Source organism: Ursus arctos, unplaced genomic scaffold (assembly GCF_023065955.2).
Source record: "Ursus arctos isolate Adak ecotype North America unplaced genomic scaffold, UrsArc2.0 scaffold_23, whole genome shotgun sequence".
Lineage (NCBI taxonomy): Eukaryota > Metazoa > Chordata > Mammalia > Carnivora > Ursidae > Ursus > Ursus arctos.
In genome coordinates this window covers 23,088,527-23,109,886 of record NW_026622908.1, presented here as the reverse complement: position 1 = coordinate 23,109,886, position 21,360 = coordinate 23,088,527, and the positions used below count along the sequence as shown (strand labels likewise).

The 21,360-nt window shown below is 49.1% G+C and overlaps 1 protein-coding gene across 3 annotated transcripts in view; it reads right to left on the bottom strand.

Moving 5' to 3' along the window:
• LDLRAD3 (low density lipoprotein receptor class A domain containing 3) overlaps window positions 1-21,360 on the bottom strand; it is a 223,486-nt gene that overhangs the window by 165,042 nt on the left and 37,084 nt on the right. The window contains exon 2 of one of the 3 annotated variants that reach the window (XM_044389016.3): window positions 4,551-4,733. The exons of the other annotated variants lie outside the window; for them this stretch is intronic. The gene's annotated coding sequence lies outside the window, so the exon portion shown is untranslated. The remainder of the gene's footprint in view (window positions 1-4,550; window positions 4,734-21,360) is intronic. 3 annotated transcript variants of the gene reach the window in all.

Genomic DNA, 21,360 nt, shown 5'->3' with positions numbered 1-21,360 from the left:
AGGGTTGCTGAGGGACAGAGAGATAGAATATCTAGACATATAATAAAGGGATGAAGTAAATATAACAGAGTAGCTGGCGGATACTTGGGGTTCAGTAAATCAGACGTATTGGCTACTCCTTCCTTCCTGCCATGCATTCTCCCTGACTCTCCTTATAGAGCTGGTACTGTCAGTGGTACTCAGAGACTGGGTCCCTTTTCTCCACCTGCCGCCCTAGAAAGGACACAGCCTGGGCAAGTGGACCTGGCTAAGAGCGCATGTTGCTTACGCACGAAAAAGTGGACTTGGGAGACAGACCCTGGGTTCTAAGAACATAGTTAAGGAGTTCACAACGTGACCTTGACTGTTTCTCTTCCAACATACACAACAGTCTCAGTTTGATAATTCCTAAGAAATAAGTACCACTTCTTGGATCATCCCTAGGGATCTTTAACAGCAGCCAAACTATGAACATGACTCAACCCTTCGGAACAACGTGGTTATGACGCAGGTCAAAAGAGAAAGGTACGTGGGCTTCTCCATCAGGATCTGAAGGAGTTGCTCCACATCCCTGGCCCTCAGTTTTCCCATGTGTAAAATCAGGCAGGAACAGATGACATCCAAGTTCCTTTTTAACTCCCAACTTGCTATTCCTGCTTCTGTGGACACATACCCAGTCCCCATGGCAGGCAAACACTCGCCATCTGCCTGTCCTAGATACATTCTTCGGCATGTAAAAATAATACCTGGGATTTACATAGAGCTCCTCCACTACAGAACTGAAAACATCCCTGCAAGACAGGTACTCAAGGTCATTCTTCCTTTTTCTATACAGAGGGACTTCAGACCCAGAGGTCAACCAGCCTGTCAAAAGTCAGCATGGAAGCTGGCCAGAGAATCCAGGTTCCCAGACCCCAGATGACACTGTTCTTGCCTCTGCTCGGACACTGCTGGTCCCAGCCTCCCCTGCAACTGGAGGAAGTAATCTCCAGGGCTCCCGGAATCAGATCTAGGGACTCAAGGGCCTCTCCGGTTCACTCCAATTATCCACAATCTTCCATCACGCCTCAGCAAATGAATGGCGCTTTGGCTTATCACTTCCGATCAAGGGAGGAACTCTGCCAGGGAAATCACAAATGCCAGCCTGTTACCATCAAGCAAGGGTGGAATACATATTAACTGGTGCGTCTTCTTAAATTTTCTTAAGTAGCCTTAATCCATTAAACCGGTCCATCCAGCTTCTACAATCTGCTCACTCGGGCACCCTCCCTCCGATTGGAGCGTGAAGACAGGCCCTCCATCATGAGGAATTAGCTGACTTCTTGAGCAAATGATGTTTGTACATCTAGCAAGTGCCAGACTTAAGCAGTATTTACTGCTGGCGTCCCTGCTTGGGTATGCACGTCTGAATGAGCACGGCTTTCGGAGAGAGCAATTTACCTTCGTGAGAGACTTGTCGGATTTGGTAAATCAAAGGGGCTGACACCGTGAAGACTAACCTGTTTGGGTTTTCCAGAATGCAGAGGGTAGCTTAGGACGATGGCCCAGAAGAGAAATCAAATTAAAGATTAAAGAGGGGTTACAGAACTTGTCCCGCTCAGGTCAGCCAGGAGCCCACACGCTCTGAATTCTAATTCCACCCCTTCCCAGCTCAGGGAATGGCTTAACCCTCTGGGCCTCAGTCTCCTCATCTATAAAATGGAGACGGACCAAATGCAACCTTGACAAGCTCCCCGGGCAACCCAAGGGGCACACAGGGGCACACAGGGGCAGAGCTGAAAACATCAGAGGTCTTGGTGTGTTCCCCCTCACACCAGAAAACCTAAAATAATTTAAAAGTCAGTGGAAGCTTCTGGGATTTTCACACATTTTATAAGACAGCGTGCAGATAAAGGCTATAAGATGAGCCAGAGTTCACTTGTTAAAGGTATTATTATTCACTATTAGAGAATTACCATTATATAAAGGCTAGATGCAACGCAGGCACCTAATATGCCATTTGACCCAAGATTTCTGTTCTAGTGTAGTTCCATGATTAATACTTAGAGGAAGGGTGAGCTCAAGTGTGAAGGGACCCACCTCGAACCATGCACAACAGAATCCCACCAGGCAAGAGGAGAGATCACAAGGAAGCTGCTCGTTGAGAAATGATCTTCAATAAATCGAATGTGCCCCACGTGAGGCTCCGCTGAGGCTGCCACAGCACTCTGCGACCAGGGGCGGCTCGGCACCGAGAGTCTGGAAAGAAGTCCAAGGCCTGAAGAACCCAAGACCACGACTGATCTTTCAACAGATGCGAACCCCACAGTGTGCACAGTCTTCAATCCCCGGACGCCCAGCTGGTTCCCACCCCCTTATTCCTTGAATCTGTCCTCATGAAGTCAGCAGCGGCCTCCTGATTGCTCAAAGCCACAGGCTACTGTTCAAGCTCCGCTGCGATGGACCAGCTGGACCGCTCACTCCCGAAGCTCATTCCTCGGCCTCCCCCACACACCTGGCTCTCGGACCATTCCCCCTCAGTCACCCTGGAGACTCCTCTCCCTCTGCACATCCCTCAAGGGTCTTCAGAGTTCTGCCTCCTGTGTGCTTGACAGATAGACACGTGTTCCCTGGATAAAGCTGTTTCATCTGTGGTCAGGCTCTGCCTCCAGCTCAGCACTCTCCCCTGCACTCCGTCCTCCGCCCACAGCTGCACACTACCACCCCTGCTGCTTGAGATACTTCCAGCCTGGGCACAACCTCAGCACGTCCAAAACAGAGCTCTGGATTTTTCTTCTTAACCTGCTCTTCCTGCATCACTGGCATTTCCGTTGGGAGAACCACCAACCACCCTTCTCCCTCACCCCCACCCACATCAATCAACCAGTGCTAACTGCATCCCATACCCACCCTTCCTCACCATCTCTACCACTCCCAATTCCCCACTTCAAATCCTACCCTCTTGTCTGTTTTGCATTAATGCCTTCCTCGCTGGCTTTCCTGGCTCTGGTCTTGACTCCTAAAAGGCATCTTTCACCAAAAGTAGAGCAAATCAGACCATGTCACTCACTGTTTCCAATCTCCTCTTGGCTTCCATCCCATTAAGGGTAAGGCCCAAGGTCCTGGGGTCAACACAGGAGGCCTGTGTGTCCTGGCCAGTCTCTCTCCCCTACAGGGCTGCCCTAGCCCACCAGGTGACTTTACAAGCTCCCATCAGACCTCCCCACAGAACCCACGCAAACCTCTGTCTTCCCTTATCACAGGGCTCTACTGTGTGTGTGTCAGTCCCCACCATGAGGAACTTCTACACCGGAGGAGCGTGTGTTCTGATGTAGCCCAGAGCCGAAGACAGAGGTTCGTTGGTATGGATAGATGGAAGGAGGGAGGGGAGAAGAGAAGGAGGAATAAATAGTGTGGGTGGATGGAAATGCGGACGGTTGCTTCTTTGTGCTAAAATACTATGAAAATCACTTTCACCAAACATTTTATGGATTATTCCTGCAAGTCAGGATTATTCCTCAACCCTGTGGACAGTCCGCATTTGTATGCAGCTTAAGATTTATGGAACAAAAACATATTTCTTCATGCTCAGATAATAATTTGATCTAAAGTCATTTATTTGAAAAATGAGAGTGGGGGGAGGAACCAAAAATATTTTTTATTCATATTATTATTCTCTTTCCTGAGAGGTCCATGGACCCTGGGATTTTCTACGAAGCAATCTTCACGCCTGGCTTGGCTTCAGCTTAAGCCAATCATTCTTCATGGATGAATATGAAATATTCAAAGGTAGCCCAACACTTTCTACCATAACCTGAGCAGGCAAGAGCCTGCCTCCAGAACTCTTGGGCAAGAGAACTCTGCATATGATACGGGCTGTCAGCAAGATCTGGCAAAGCTGCCCGTGAGACAGATCCAGCCTTCCGTCATGACCCATTCTCTCAGAGCCAGCTCGCAAGAAATCACGAATGGACACACGTTAGGGGTGAGAGAAGAGAACCAGGTTCACGTGCATCTAGTAGCTAAAAACACCCCTGAGAGTCAGACCCGTTTCTGCTCCATGCTGGGCTGGAGGTGGCCTCGGTCAAGCCTTGAGGCCTCCATCCACACGGAGGCTGACTTCCCCTCTCCCCAGGGTAAATCCCAAACCGTCAGTACCCTACACTTGGCCTTTTGTTTGTTTCTTTCCGTATCCAGGGAGTAGTGACAGCTGCACCGAAGACCGTGGCATTTTGGGCTGGGACTCTGCTCTAGAAGCAGCGAAGAAGCAAGCCTTCAGCGAGTGCAGGCAGAGAGGGTGGCCTGGTGGAACGAAGGGGCCTCCAGGGGTGTGGTCAAGGGTCTGTCTCCGTCATCAATGGCCATGGGAGCCCCGACGCCCGCTCCTAGCAGCCCTGACATCCTCGCACTGACAGTCCAGTTTGTTTACCAATATGGAAGATGGTAACTGTCCCCAGGCTCTGGGCGCGAAGCAAAGAATACCGGCTCCAACGAGACCCTGCCGAGAGTTGAAGCAGCCCTGATCTAGGAGATGTGAGCAGAATAAAGCAACGTAATGAAGCAGAACGGCCACCACGGCTTGAGTAACTCACCCCGTCCCTTCTTCTGTCCATCATGCGCCTTGATGCTGAAGACATGAGAGACCACAGTTTTGCAAGAGAAATGAGGCAAGGGCTCCAGCTTCTCACCGCACGTTGGCGATAATCAGCTCCGACAGGCGCCAATCCCTGCCTGGCACCACTCACTTTCTTCCGCACATCACGATTTGCCCCGTGCTGCACAAATGATAATGCGTTTACAGGCGGCAGGGACTTTCCAGCCAGGAGGAAAAATTTCACTTAATTAAATAAAAACAAACAGAAAACCAAAGCCTTTCACCGGTGCCAAGAAGAAGACCAACTACTGGTCTTTTGTGGACTTGAGAGGCAGGGATGCCAGTCAAGCTGCTGTTCCTCCTCGATCTCGTAAAGCAATCCCCCGCGTCCCTAACTGCGAAGAACGCCATTAAAATCAGGAAGAAAAGCGCAAAGAGAAGGATAAAGAAAATGACCGAGCATGTCCCAGGACGTAAACACGACTAATAAACAGCAGGACAGTGCACAGCCTCACGGGCAGTTAAACAAAGGCAAGTGGATATGTCATTTTTAAAAACAATCTGAGAGGCCAAAGCTAAAAAGATGGATAATTCTGAGAGCTGGCGTGCACGCGAGGAAGCTGGCACTCTCACACTACTCGTGAGAGTGTAAACTGGCGCACCCTCGAGGCCACTGGGCAGTCTCCGGCACTGTTCATGGTGCTTACCTTTGGGTTCCATTTCTAGGAATCGTGCTTAGGAATATGTAAGTGCACAGAGACACCCATAGGGGGTTCTTTCCCCGTATACCTACTTGTCATGCTCAAAACATCAAAGAACTGAAATAGGGACCAAGAGGGAGATGGGTAAACGTGATAGGGTGTATCCGTGCTAGAACACGGCCTGTAGGAAGAACATCCTCAAGAGGGTCAGAGGGAGGAAGCAAGCTGCAAAACAATCCATAGAACATACGCTATTTTTGCTGATCTCTAGAGACGTACGTGATAATAGACAGGCACCTGTCTTTACATACACATCTGTAAGGTCCTCGAACATACACTCTGAGCGAAGCACCTGAAAGGTCTCTTGAAATCAGGAGTATGTTGTTATTGGCATCTTTTCTTTGAAACGAATTCCTTAAAATACCTCCATGGTAAACATATGGCTGAAGAAGTGAGAAGAGTAACCAAGATGAGCCGGGGAGGGCTTGCCGAGCATGGTTCATTAGCAAATCACTCACACGCACGGCTGGGGCATCTTTAACCTGAAGAAGCAAAAGCCGAAAGGAAAAGGTCCTCCTCGTCGCCAACTTACAACATAACAAAAAAGACGGAAGCATTCCCTGAAAACTTTAGAGAAGTTGGGCAAGAGCCCTTTTACATAATGATGAAACTAAAAGCCCCAAATGTTTGGCACCCAACGAAAAAATAAATAAATAACCAAATAGGGAATCATTTGGAGAAACCTGGGCGTGGCTGTTTCTTAATGAGTTATTCTGGGAAATTACCCAAAGGCTTTACTCCCTTCTATTTTGTTTCAGGACACAGCTACCCTCCCCAAGAGAGCTCCTGAGCCCCCTTTCCACAGCCCCATGCCACCCTTCCCTCCTGCCCACCCCAGGCTGGCAGCCTGTGTGGAAGTCCAAGCTCTGACTCTGATCAGGGGAGAGAAATGAATTTGTCCTCTGTGAGGAATGCAGCGTGTCTCTCCAAGGCGAGCTTGTGCTCACTGCGAGCCCACAGTTATGGCTTGCTCTGGACTCCCGCTTCCTCGCTACGAGACCTTCCAGGTGGCAGAAGGCCACACTTTCTGCTGGAAGACAGGGGCTCATGCATCCGAGAGCGCCGGACCCGGGAGCCTGAGGCTGATGGGGCGTCTCTGGTCACCAAGGTTCCGGAGTCGCCCTCCCACCCTATATTGTGTGGAGGGTCATCCCACAACCCGCCTTCTGGAAAAGTGGACGGAAATTAGGTGTTTTTTTAACATTGAGCGAAAGGAGCCAGACACTCCTAGTCTTGCTAGTGCAGAACCAGGCAAAAGCAATCTATGATGTGGGAAGTCAAGAAGAGGGGTGGGAGGACCAGGTGGGGACACCGTGGGGTTGCTGAGGTGTTGTTAATGCTCTATTTCCTGATCTGAGCACCGGTTCCCAAGGTGTGTTGGCCTCGTGCAAATCCATGGAGCTCCCCACTAAACATCTGTGCCCTCTTCACTATATATGTTAAATTTCTGTAACAAGCTTACTTAAATAATAAAAGAAAATCTTTCCAATGGGAAGCTGGCTCCCAGGCACTGACTCTGTCCTTTCTTTTCCACAGCCCCAGCCACTGGCAAATGCACTGGTCAAAGTCACGCCAAGTCCAACGGTCCCCGGTGCCGTGGTATGGTGACGGGCAGGAGACTGGCAGTGTGAGCAGTGGGGAATGGAATGTCCAGCATTTATTTTTAATTGATTTGCTCATTTTCTCCTATCAAAACAGCCTCACTCCTTTTCTCCAATGCCCAAAATGGCATCAGCCCCACCCGGATAAACCCCAAGCATGCAAACTTCTCAGGCCTGGCACAAGGCTCTGCGGTCCCATCTACTGAACCCGTTTAAAGAACGAGCCTGCAGGAAGCATCTGGAAGGTCTGCCAAGCTGCTCCAACCCTCACGCCAAAATGAGTCTGAACCAGGGATGTGACTCTCCCCTTCCATGTCAGGGCCACCACTAGTCACCTTTGCCCTCACGCCCCAAACTCTCCTGGGGTTAGTCCTGGTTATCAGGGATTCTTGGGGTCTTAATAAACTTCTCCATGCGTTTAGTCTGGGGGGGTTCCCCTCTTTTGTTAAACAAAAAGGGTTTCTGTTTGTCTTTGACAAAAAGAAAAACGTAGAGTTGGCAGAAAACTATACGGAGAGAAGAGTGATCCGGAATGATTTACAGTTGATGAGCCCACAGAGTAGACAACTGAAGGCTGATCTCTACCTGAGGCTAAGTGAGGACCTGACTCTCCCCCTCTCTCTCTTTCCTGCCTCCCTTGCTACAATCATCTTTCCAAAAAGGCACTGCCAAGTCCCTACCACCACTGCCCAGATGTTCAGGGAGAAGAGCCTCAGCTCAAGGAAAGCGTAGCTGGTCACAGCTCACCAGCAGGGCGGCTGCCACTTCTGGGGGGCACAGCAGGAAAGCAAGGAGCAGCGAGGGGAGTCTCTGATCTGAAGACATCATCAGGTTACCCACCCATTGCCTTCTTCCGGCAACTCTGACTTGTCTGGCACAACCGGGAACATCATTTTACATAATGGTGTTACCCCATTTTCATTAAAGGCCAGGTTGGTAACACCATGTTTTGTGTTCGCTACACAGTTATATTAGTTCCTGTCCAGCAGCCCTCTGTCTGTCTGTCTGTCTGAGATCAGTTTCTTATGTGCCCACAAAACAAACAGCTTCTGTTCAAACTTCAGACCAGTGCAACTCAATCTCCTGACACCTCCCCCACCCCGAGAAAAATCCCAAGCTTGTGTAAACACGGAAAGACCTGCTCGAAGCTCAGACTGAGAGCAAGGCCGGTGGTGAGGTGTGCAAGGAACACCTCAGGCCACGCTCACCAGGCCCAAGAATCACAGACCCACAGTTCAGCAGCAAGCCACAGATCCAAAAATCACACAGGAAGGCCTGAAAAAGAAAGAACCAACTGAAGTCTTTTTAAAAAAAGTTTCTTTATTAAGGGGGGGGGGGGAAGGGGGTGCCAGTAAACCCGGACTTGATCAGCTGTCTTCGGGTGCCTTCCAGATTCTAGCGGACAACATGTAAACGGAAGGAGCTGAGCCCCGGATGGTCCCGCCTCAGGGGTCAGCAAAGCTGGTCAGTGAGAGGCAGGAAGACTTCAAGGAACAAAGCTCGAACACACTCCCTTGGGGGTTACGAGCACATGAGGAGGAGCAGGAAATGGATTCTGTAAAACGCCATCCAAAGGAAAAGACGCCCGTCCCTCAAAGTCCCTCGTCATAAGCAAGCTGCCAAGAGGCTGAGGGGCCCTTCAAGCAAGCACATACTTTCAGGAGAACATCTGCTTTTACCAAACTCCACTGAATCAGGTGCTGTCCTCAGTACTTGTTAAAGAACAAGAGAGAAGAAAGCCCAGAAACATTTACAAGACCGGTTAGGTCTCAGGATGTCCGTTCAAACAAGTAAGAACAGCACCCCCAGCCCTACGTACACCAAATATAATCATCGATGAGCAAGCCAATGTAGGCGCAGCAGATTTCTTTATAGTCCAAAATTAAGAACTTCAGAACTGTAGCAGAAAAGTAGGGATTTAAACATCGTGGATTTCCATTCTCTGCCCCCAAGCACAGCGCTTCGTTCCTACCTTTTCCACCCGCTGTGTTTCCGGTTTCCAAATTCCCAGAGGTTCACTTCGTTGATAGAGATAGAGTACTCAGAATTCCTAATCTCCAATTACTTAGACTATAGATGGGAGGCAATCCAAATGTACTGATTAAACTCAACAGGAGGAAACCACCTTCAAGGACAGTGGCCATGAAAAAGCAATTTCAGACATTTCGTGTTAACAACAGCTGTGGCTCCTCCCACCCTCTTGGACCGCAGCTATGCAGACGATGAAGTTACACACTTACAAGTGCTGGTGACAGGCCACCCTTCTCTGCCTATGTCACACCCACTGGGCGCTCGTGCTTTGGGCATGTTATTTAATCCACAAGCATCCCTACTGACCAGATCATATCCCCGTCTCACAGATGAGAAAACTGAGGTTTAAGATGCCAAACCAGCCAACAAACACTGGGATGCAGACCGAGGTCCATCTGGCTCCCAAAACACTCTTTCCTCCACCACCGTCGTGTTCCCGAAACAGCACAAACGGACCGCCTTTTCATGAAGAACGCATGAGCTGCAATGCTTTGGCTCCCTCCCCACCCTTCCAAAATCACAATCTGAGTCTTCTTGGAAGAGCGGAACTTCTGACACACAAACCCTAACAATTACATGTCTGAAGCGTGGGAGACCCATCCAATCCAAAATCGGGCAACTGCTGTGTTCTCACCACCAAACTGCCTGAGCTGATGTTCTGACAATGACACTGAGCCACCGCACTGGGTCCGCGGAACAAGATACTTCTATTTAATATCGACGCGTTATCTGCTGCGTGCTGTTTTGTGGTAAGCATCCATTCAATTATCCGATGCATTCACTCACCCAAAAAGAACTTACTGAGCACCTAACATACTTCGGATTGTGGCAAGTACAAGACCTGAGCACATTCAAAGCCTACAGTTGACCAGAAGAGAGGAGCATGCACCGAAGTCGCCATAATTATAAAACGTGGTCATTAATGGCAGAAGAAAAGAGTAGAGATTGGGAGGTAGGAATCACTAAGGAGGGAAAAAATTATTCCAGGGAGGCATTGTGGAATGCTGCACGGCAGTTTTCAACCAGGCTGGCTCTGCAGGGTGGGTAAAACGTAGACCTGCATTCCCGACAAAACGTGAAGCTAAGGAGACGCAGGAAAGCCAGCAGTCACAAAGAGGAACGAGGGAAAGAAGTCTGAAAAAAGCTTTAAAAGCGACGCTGTGGAGTTCAGACTTCACTTTGCACAGAATGAGAAACCAACAGCAACAGCTGTTTGTTTATTATTACGAAGTAATCTCTACACCCAACGTGGGACTTGAACTCACGACCCCAAGATCAAGAGTTGCATGCTCTGCTGACTGAGCCAGCCAGGCGCCCCAACAGCAAGTGTTTGAGCAGAGGAGTGACATGAGGCGAGGAATACTTCACGCAGGTTAACCTGACAGCCCCACACAGAAAGACACCGGGGTAGGGGAGACGGTAAGAAAATCTGGCTGGGAAGCTACTGGAAAGGTTGAGGCATCTATTTGTGAATCAAAGAGATGGGCCTTAATTTACTAACGCCAACAGATTGTCCCCCCTTTTTTTTTTTTAAGAATTTATTTATTTATTTGACAGAGATAGAGACAGCCAGTGAGAGAGGGAACACAAGCAGGGGGAGTGGGAGAGGAAGAAGCAGGCTCATAGCGGAGGAGCCTGATGTGGGGCTCGATCCCATAACGCCGGGATCACGCCCTGAACCGAAGGCAGAAGCTTAACTGCTGTGCCACCCAGGCGCCCCAGATTGTCCCCTTTCTAACAAGAAATATTACGAAAGGCTGGTCAAAGTTAAATAAATAAATACATTGAGTCTCTCTGACTATTTGCTGAAGGAGGAGACAACCCAAGTCATCAATCTCTGGCTCTAGAAAACAGCAGATGGTATTTTTGGCAGCACATCCGCTGTCCTAGTTATATGTTTTGCTCAGGCTAATGGTGCACTTTGTTTGCATTTCCTTAGCCTGCACCACTGGAGCACGGGGCAGGCAATCCCAAAATGCAATAAGCAATAAAGGAAGTTACACTGGGCTTCAAATTTGCGCATTCGCATCACCCAGACACAAACACATCCGCGTAGAGGACATCCTTCCATCTCCTACGCTCCCGGTATATTCTGAAGCTAAGCACTCCGTACATAATTCTGACCAGTTTCCTTCAAATCTTCAAAACCCCAGAGGCAACAAACACAGATTAAAAAAAAAAAAAAAAAAAAAAAGCAAGGAGTAGAATCAGATTGGAATTGGTGGGTATGTGCTGGAAAATTCCTGATCCTGGTTACTGATTTCCGGAAAATAAGTGCTTCGTAAGACAAATAAAACAAGCTTTTCGAAAACTATGTTTTCCTAGGCCTGACTTTTGATGTGCTCCTTTCCGCAATAATAATAATAACAAAGGGGCTCGTGCAGGAGACTAGTGACTCATAGCGTTTTCTGCATGTATTAAATTTCTGCTATGTTCCGGAAGCAAATCAAGAACAGAACAAATGGAATTTGCATTTAACAGCACCAAACTCACTCATGAGGGTCCACACAGCGGTTATAACAGGGCGGGAGAGCCGTCCTTTCCAAAGAGCTTCATTTCACCCTCCAATTCCACCTTTACCCCTTTCAAAAGAACCCTTCAGCTGGTGGGGGGGAGGACATCCATCTCTGTTGTACTGGACACTGATTTTTTTTCAGGGAGGTGAGTGAAAAAAATGCCACAGGACTGTCTCGTGTACTTTTTTCTTAGCCTTCTTTTCAGCCAAGAGACCAAGACAGTCCACAAAATCCTGCAAGGAGAATTCATCATAGGTCTTGCCGATAAGGACTGTTCCTGAACCCATGGACCTAATCTGGAGTCTGGAAACATTTGATTTTAATGAAACAAAAAGGTCCATCTCAGGGCAGAAAAGGGATGTGGATCCTAGGAAGTGATGCCAGGATACGGAAACGAGCTCTCCAGGAAAGTTCCAGGAAGAAAAAGGTGGAAAAGCCACCATGGACAGCACGTGGGAGAAGGACAGGCATTAGAACAGCACAAGATCCCTTTCACCGGGTACCAGGAAGCAGGAGGAAAATGAAGGTGCGTACTTAGGTGTTGATCTCAGACTCCTGGAGAAGGCAGAAAAAAATACAATGGAGGGAGCTATCTGGCACAGCCCCACGTGGAGCAAAAGGCAGGCGAGAGAATGGTCGATTAAAAGAAATAAAATCACTACATACACTATTTTCATAACCAAAGTGGTAAGAGACTGCTGTAATCTCCACAGTTGTAGTTCTACTGTAAAAACATGTTTTTAAAAACAAGGCCTCAGTGGAAATAGAAGTCCAAGCTGGAAAGCCTACAAGGAAAATAGAGCAGTACTTCCGCATACAGCACAGTTTCCTGCAGAAACGCAGTGAGTAAGAAGGGATTCATGTCTTAGGAAGACAAAACAAAGGCCTCAATTCTTTGGAACATGCTTATTAATACCGAGCCAGTTAAACCCAGGCCTTTCCCAGTTGCAGTCCACCAGCCCATAAATGTTCAGTAGGAGGAGACCCAGGCACGCAGGCACACACCCACCGGGCACGGGCGCCCCACACATGCGTGGGCACACAGAGCACATTCACCCCGCATCTCTCACCCCACAGGACTGGGATCCCCGCAGAATGGGCCACAGATCTGCAAACCCAGTCATGCCAGAGGAGCATTTATTTCTTTTTCTTTATTTTAAGATTATTTATTTATTAATATATTTGAGGAGGGGAGGGCCACTGGGAGAGGGACATGCAGACTCGTGCTGAGCTGCGATCGCGCTCAGGACCCTGAGAGCAGGACTTGAGCCGAAGCCAAGCGTCAGGACGCTCAAGTAACTGCCACCCAGGTGTCCTGCAACGGAAGCATTTAAAGCTCTGGCCCCTGAGCTCAACCAGCTCCTGCGGGAAAGAGTCTCTCTCTCCAGATTCTCTAGTCGTCCTTATACCTCTCAAGCCTTGAGGCGGTTCCAAGGCCGAATGGGAATCCCACGCTCTGCAATGCACCCTGGACTTGGGAAGACGGAGGCTTTTCTTTAGCAACAAGCCCACCTCCCATCGACAGCACTGGCTCGATCCGACCCACGTTTTCGGACTTCAAGGTAGACACACAAATGGCTTTTTGAGAGAATCAAGGATTCTACCCAATTTGTTTACTGATCCTGCCTGGTCTGTGTAGCCAAGCGTTCTTTACAACTGATAAATAATATGCCCTCCCCGAATATAAACGGCACTGATGATAATTACCATTTATTGAGTGTTCTCCGTGCGCCAGATGCCTTTACAAACATCTAATATTTATAACAGCTTTAATCAAAGGAATCATTAGCTCCATTTCACAAATGAGGAAAGGCTGCTCGGGGAGGTTAACTATCTGCCCAAGGTCACATGGGTAATTGAGGATCTGGGCTTCCTACCAGGGCCAAGTCTGCCTACAATTCATTTTGTCTTCTGCTGGACTCTTTTCATCCGGCCACAAAAACATGACCATGGGAAAACCCAGTTGGCTCACACCCTCCTCCCAGCACCCCATAGAACAAGCAGCCTCCGTGTCCGCCTACAAGATTCTCCTTCAGGTTTCCCCCAAAAAAGAAAATTTATGAGGATTTTTACAAAAATCACTGGTCTGCAGAGGCTGTGAAGTGACTTCCAGTTTTAAGAACTAACAAGACTCTCCCCAGAGCTGATTATTAGGGCTGATGCAGCTCATAAAACAGACCATAAAATCATTTCTGTTACATTAGTTTTGTGTTTCTCTTTTCCAGAGGCCCGTGGAGGGGGGGGGGTACTGCCATGGAGAGGCCTTCCCACGGCCTGCGGTCTGCCCACACCCAGGGAAGCCTGTAGACTTGTGTCTTGGCCTCTTTCCTTCCTCGCCCTCATCAGAGGATCTCAAGTTGGTACAAAGGAAACACCATTAACCAGCCTCTTCTACCAGAGGGTGATCTCAGATGGGTCCCAAGAGCCGGTTCTAATTTACTTAAATGATTGAGATCTCCAGTTACTCAATCCTGCAACACCGGCCAGCAGATATAATTGCAAAGCAGGTAGGCTAGACTCACCAATCTGCCAATGTGGTGCCAGCTAACGTTGCAAATTACAGGGTATAAATTTAGCAGGGTGGGTCCTGACACACATTCCTGCAAATTACACGTTCCCTTGCTCGTAGAAAGTGCATTAATTACCCTGGGTGCGTGCACTATTTCCACTTACCGGGGGCTTTCAGGAGAGCTTGAGAGCAACTCAGAGTAATCTACGAAGATTAAAGCATAAATAAATAATGCCTGCTGGGGAGGTGAGACTTTTCCAAAGGTCCTGGAATCGGAATTGTTAACGTTCTCCCTGCAGGTGGAGAGGGAGTCCCTGAAAGCCCACTGTGTGGAGTTGAAAACGCACTGACCCGAATTGAGACACAAATAGGGGACGGGTAGAGCTGAAAACTGAACACGCTGGTGATGTAAGGGCAGCAGCTTCCTTCCTCTTGCAATAAAAGGGCTGCTTTCCCTGCAAGAAGAACACGCATCAGGTGCAGCAGGGCAGACGCAGCCCGGAGTGAGGGCTGGACCCACGGGCCCATTAGATTTCGCCCTGTGTAACAGAGCGCTGCCTACGTGCCAGGCACAGATCCGAGCGTGCAAAACCTGCATTTTCACTGATCCGTCACGGCAGCCACACGATGCAGGACGGAGCTAGTGCCAACTTTACGGAGGAGGGAAACTGAGGCTCAGAAAGTGAAATACCTTGCCCAAGGTCACACATAATCAGAAAGTCGTGGCACCAGGTCTGTGTGACTCTCAAAGTCCTGCTCTGCAACCCAAGAGCTGCCGCAGAGGCTCGTCGGGGCTCTGGGGGGAGGAGAAAACACCACCCGTTCATTCAGTGCCTCCGATGGGCACACAGCTCGGTGCCTTCGCAGGGGCTGTTCCGTTTAATTCTTGGAACAACTCTGGGAGCTGTCCCATCCTCTTGACTGCATCCATGAGAAACCAAGGCCAGGAAAAATCAAGATCATCCAGCTCCTAAGTAGCAGAGCCAAAAATGTATCCCGTCTAGAATAGCTAAGTTCAAGACTTTCCTCTAAACGAAGATCCTTGTCCTCATTGGAGTTCACCGTAAATCCAGTAACTACGCAGCCTACGTGCTTCAGGGAGAAAAAGGACCAAAGTGCTGGAGCTAGAGGAGAATGTGAAATGGTCCTGCCCACAGGGGCCCTGAGCCCATACCTCCAGCGGGATGGGGAGTGAGCCAGCCGTTTCCAAGGCACAGCTATAGTAGACGCTGGTAGTGGGTTTTGTTTAAGTTACTCGGTATGCATTTGTCCTTCTGCTTTCCTGGAATGAGCTCGCTCTCAATGGCCACGATGTACCTGGACTCTAATCAAGGGTCCTCCCCTCTCCAGCCAAACGAAGGCTATGTGATCAGAAGCAGAACTGAGATGATGGCTCCCTCCCCAAGTGTGACTTCTCAGACAAAAGACAAAGGCACCGAACACAGCCCATTCCTTCCAAGAAGCAGGATGAGGCAGGACTCTTTTTACTGTAAAACGAAATCTCTCTGACACCAGCCCGCTTGGAAAGCTCACTGGTTTCCTGATTGAGGGATTCCACTGTAGCGGGAAAGCAAGGCCGAGAAAACGCAGGTGTACTGGGGGAAAGCAACCCGTGAGTTCCCTAAGATCTGCATGCAGTCTACACTTCCACAGACAAGGGATCTGGAAGTGACTGTGGCTGGCTTCCAGAGACATGCGCTCACTCGGAGAGGAGACACTGCCCCACCTGACCAGATACGTTGAGACCGGGCCTTCAGATAAGTGACTTGTCACAGCCAGACCTGCATCTTGTCGCATCTGATATTGATAGGACATTTCCTCTCAGTAATCATCATTTGGTGGATTAATTACACTTGGAATTCCGGAGCACTCAAGGTCACGACCTCAATCCTGACTCCAGGAAATTGCACATTCTTTGTCATAATTGGAACTGTGCATGGCTTTACCTAACAAAAATGTGTACGGTAACCTAATAACACGTGCAAGGTTACACTGCACCAGAAGGCTAATGAGTAAAACTGACACACTTGGATGGGAAATGTCTGTCCTTACATTAATAAATATGTACTAGAACGGTGAGCTCCTGTTGTACAAATACCACCTTATTACTTAGCTGGTCGCTCTCTCATTCATTTCTACTAAAAAGGGGGAAGCACCCACGCAGGCCAAGATAAAAATCACTGGAAAGCCCTTTACCTGGAGCAACAGTTCTGAACTCCTGAGGTGAGTCTTACTGCCCTGCAGCTAGGTAAGATTCTGGGGGACCTTCTCCAGTCTGGGAGAGGCCTGATGCCTGGATTGGAAAACCCAATATGACCCAGGGTGGGTGCTAAGACAAGGCCAGAGCTTTTTAAAAAATCAGGGAGGGAGAAGATGATGCTAAGGGAGGGTTATCAATGGAGCTCTTGGAAATGCCCCCCTGGTCAGGGCAGTAAGCACTAACAGAATAACGCGGTACCAGCCGTGACTCTCGTCGTTAACGGAATCGTAAGGATGACGCAGGATGACAACGGCAACATAGGCTCAAGGCAGTAAGCTCCGGGGTCCTGCCCGTTGGACCCCATCTACGGCAACTCTCTCCACTCCGGCCCATTCGATGCTGAGGGGCACGCATGGGTGGGGAAATTCTGGGAATTTTGTTAATCTACAGAAAGGACTAGATGTGCATGAATAACAGCTACAAACACGCTATCCACAAGTGACGTTTCAAATAGATGAAAACTTGGAAACAATACAAATGCCCCAAATCAGGGCACTAAATGATGGAACGTCTACTGGACAGAACGCAACATAGCTATTACATCTGGCATGGAAGAACGGGGGGGGGGGGGGGGCTGTGGAAGCATCCTCCCTCGAGGAGGGGCAGCCCAGTCAAGGGCGCCACACGGGGTGCTTGTGCACAATCAGCTCGGGTTAGAATCACCATCCTAGGGGCGCCTGGGTGGCTCAGTCGTTAAGCGTCTGCCTTCAGCTCAGGGCCTGATCCCAGGGTCCTGGGATCGAGCCCCGCATTGGGCTCCCTGCTTCGCTGGGAGCCTGCTTCTTCCTCTCCCACTCCCCCTGCTTGTGTTCCCTCTCTTTCTGGCTGTCTCCCTCTCTCTCTCTGTCAAATAAATAAATAAAATCGTAAAAAAAAAAAAAATCACCATCCTAAGTTGGGAGACAAATACCGAAGAAGCCTACAGCTTTCATAATACAGATCACAGAAATCAAGTGAATAAAAATGATATGGAACAACAGAGTTGGGGTAGAGAAGACTGAGGATACACTCAAAGAGAAGTGTTTTAATGAACAGAAAAAGGCTCAGCTCATGTAAAATGGAAACAGAAAGTTTAAAAACTGTACTCATACGTGTAATGTGTCCAAAAGGTTGCTAGGCCAAATTTTTTCTGAAGGGTAGGATTAGTGATGATTTTTATTTTCTTCTTTCCAGTTAACTAAATTTTCAACAACAAGTAACAGGAACAATAGCAATAAAAGTTATTTCTCACAATTTTTTTTTTTTTGGAGGTCTCCCTGAGAGAAGATTTTTCACAACTGTAATGGGGACAGAGGCTACCCCAGAGCTCATCTGTCATACAAAGGAGGCTGCACTTTGGCTCTCAAGAGACCACTTCCACCCAATAATTGGATTAAAAGATATTTTTTGATAAAGACAGTGCACGGTAATGCATACATGGAGCTTATTATTTAAAGACTTCCTCCACAGGAACCTTTCTGTGGTAAGTGGCCTCGAGTGTGCGCCTTGGAAATACGACAGGTACTTCTCATTGTGAGCACGTGTCGACATGACACTCACACCTCAGAACATTATGGATTTAATACCTGACTGGTCAGACTCTGGGAGACAATCACCTTCTCCTCAGAGTCACTGTTTTCTCCAAGCTCTGTTTCCAACCATCATCTGCTTTTCCGGGCATGTTCCTGACAGAGAAGGTCCCACTGAACTGCTAGGACATGCAGCCCTGGGGTCTGGGTAAACCAGTTCTACCAAGTCAGCAGCCAAGACTCGCTCAGAGAGGCAAGGGCTCCACTAGAATGGGATCCTCCCCATCCTGACTTTACCAGGTCCTGCTGCTTCACCTCAAGGCTATCTGAGTCATCCTGCCTTCCCTCCTGTAACTGACCCTTCCCCACTCTGCCTGGACCGTTATGGCAGCGTCCTACCCAAGTGCTGGGCCCCCAAGCTCTTCCCCACAGAGACTCTTCCCACTGAAGCCTGATCACATCACTGTCCACACACCATGTCTCCCCCCAGCTCCTATATCCAGAACCCCGCTGGCTACAAGACTCTGGGCCTGCTTGACTGAGATTCCACCTATCTTTCTACTTGTTTCACCCAGAACATTCTCCCTTGCAAGCTATGTTCCAGACACCCCACACAATCACCTGTTCTCTAAACATGCTTTTTAACGGTATGAAATATTTCAAACATATAAAGAAGTAGAGATTTCAACATAGTAGACTCAAATACCCCGACCCCCAAATTCACAAATACTAATATTTTGCCATACCTCATCTTTCTTTCTTTTTTTTTTATAATGATTTTTTATTATATTATGTTAGTCACCATACAGTACATCCCCGGTTTTCGATGTAAGGCTCGATGATTCATTAGTTGTGTATAACACCCAGTGCACCATGCAATATGTGCCCTCCTTACTACCCATCACTGGCCTATCCCATTCCCCCACCCCCCTCCCCTCTGTAGCCGTCAGTTTGTTTCTCATAGCATACTTCATCTTTCTTAAGGAATAAAACACTACTGAGATGGACAGTTGAAAGGTCCCTCCCAACTACCATCCCAGAGGTAACGACAATCCTGGTGTGTATCTTCTGTTTTCTACTTTTACCACACATGCATAATTCAATCGCAGGTGTGCATTCTATATATATACTATACATTTATACATACACCTATATATAACATATGGACAGATACATATATAGAATGTTGTACATACATACACTATACACATAGATACGAAATGGACAGATTTTGAGGTTTTAAAATAAACTCAAGTGGCCCATATCATAGATCTTTCCTCTTTACCACTCTAAAGTTCTTTAGAGATTTACCCACATCAGTGTGTGGAGACCTAGTCTATTCATTTTAGTTGCTAGACAGCACTCCACTTTATGATGGTACATCTATTATTTACTCAGTCTCCTTAAATGGTCGATAAGACTGTTTCCAAGGTTTCACGACTGCAAACAGGACTGCAGTGAACATCCTCGCACACGTCTCTGCAGGCACATATGGAGACCTTCTCTTGAGCCACAATGCTGACCCACAGGACACATGATTCACCTTTCCGTGCTGTTGCTGTGCCCAGGGCCCCTGATGAGTTGGGTCACCACTGTCGCTTGTGCTGGACCCTGACCACAGCTGCCTGAACCCAAAAGGGGTTGCATTCAAGAAGGCACTGCCAGGGGCCAGGGGCAGGCAAAGCATGCCCAGAAAAGATGAACAAGTGGCCCCAAATTCTTCCCTTAGGGTCTTTAGGAGTAGGGCCCACGCTGGCCAGTGAGCCATGGGAACTAAGCTGGAAGAGGAGGAGGGAGAGGGCGCTGGGATGGTGTGCACCGAAGCCTGGAGGCAGGAGCGGGGTAGGAGGAGAACACGGCGGGCATGCAAAGAGAAGCTGAGAACACCTAGCGGCGACCGAGCAGGTGTAAAGACAGATGAGCGAAGGGGCAGCCTCGGTCTGGGGAGGCTTCTGGCTCCAGGCCAGGCCCCAGAGGAGTAGCCCTGCCTCCAGCTCCTGCCATCAGGGAGGCCCTCCTTCAAGGATCAGTAGATGTCACTTCTGCCATAAAACCTTCCTCAATCTAGCCAGCGAACCACTCGCTTCCTCCTCCGGGCACACAGCACTCTCCGCACCTCTCTTGGAATGCTCACTCAGGTCCAGGCGGGACCCGGTTAACGGACTCCACAGTGGCCCTCTGCACGAAAGGGTAAGGCCCCGGCGGTACACATGTTCCGCCACTACTGTGTCTCCTGCACAACGGAAGCACGGGGCTCTGCACACAATCGTGCCCGCTCACTGTTCCGTGACTGAATGAAAGCTGGGAGCACCTGAAAAGCAGGGCCCACGTCATCTCCATTTTCATCAATTATCCAAGGCTTTCCAGGGTGTCAGGTACAGAGTAGGTCCTCATTAAATGCGTGCCGAACAACTGACTGAAACGCGGGCTTCCGGGAGCACACGCATCGGCCTGAACTACTCTCCCCGGGCTCGTACCGCTGATCAAATTTCAAAGTGGAGGTGACCAGGCCAAAGGATAATTTATCTCCCTAAAGACGCTAAGTGTCAGTTAAATTGCTGTATTTAATAGGGCCTGACTTAGATGGGCCATTCTGAACAAAAGCAATAACTGGCCCAGTAATGAGCCTGCTTTAAACCGCTATTACTACTACCACTCTGAGTCCGCGGGGTTCCTCGAGCCGTCGCACCGGGGCCCCAGTCAGAGGACCGCAGCCTTCACGACCAAGCCACAGGCTCCCAGACCCCCACCTTCCGCCTCCCTGGACCCGCGGAGGGTGTTCTCCCAGGGAATCCGGGACAATCCTCTCCAGAGGTTCACTCCAGGATTGTTTTGTTGTTTTGTTTTTAACCATCTCGTCCACCAGGCTCTCCGTGATCTCGCCTGGTCGAGCACAAAGCCCGACAAAGAGCGAATACGCTCTGGCCCAGAGGAGACGGGGCGGGAAGGCCTCAGAGAATCAATCTAGTATTAAATGTGTTTGTTCTGTTTCTTGGGCGCATCCAATACTTATAGCCCCGAGGAACGTTTGCCAGCATCAAAGAAGAGGGAGGGAAGGCAAGGGCCTTTCTCTGCCACGACAGATGATAATCTCCAACAGATGGGACCAACACGGGGCTCACACATTCTGAAACAGGAAGACAAAGGAATTTGCACAATCAGAAATCAGCTGAGTCCTTCAGTTCAAAAGGGCAGTGGAAAACACCTCCTCCTCGGCCTCGGCAGTGCCCGGAATAGAGGAAGAGGGAAGGGAGGGCCACGCTGTGGGATGGCCCTCCTCCGGGCAACACCCTTGAGGTCACCTGGGAGAGTCGATTCCCTCCGGCGAGACCAGAAATCTGAAGAGGCAGCCAGGTGTCTTCCCCAAGCTCAAACCGTCCCCATCAGATGAGCCACAACGAAAATACAGTGGTAAACGAAGAGGTCCAGAGTCTGGTGCAAGCTGCACAACCTGCTTGTGCCTCAGCATGCCAATCTGTCCAATGGGAACGAGGAAAGGTGTCACCCAACCAGAAACATAGCCATCATTTCTAAGCGTAGACATACGGGCTATTCTGTACATGACGTGCTGGGCCCGACGCCCACCATCCCCCGAGGCGAACATACACGGTCCGCAAGTGCT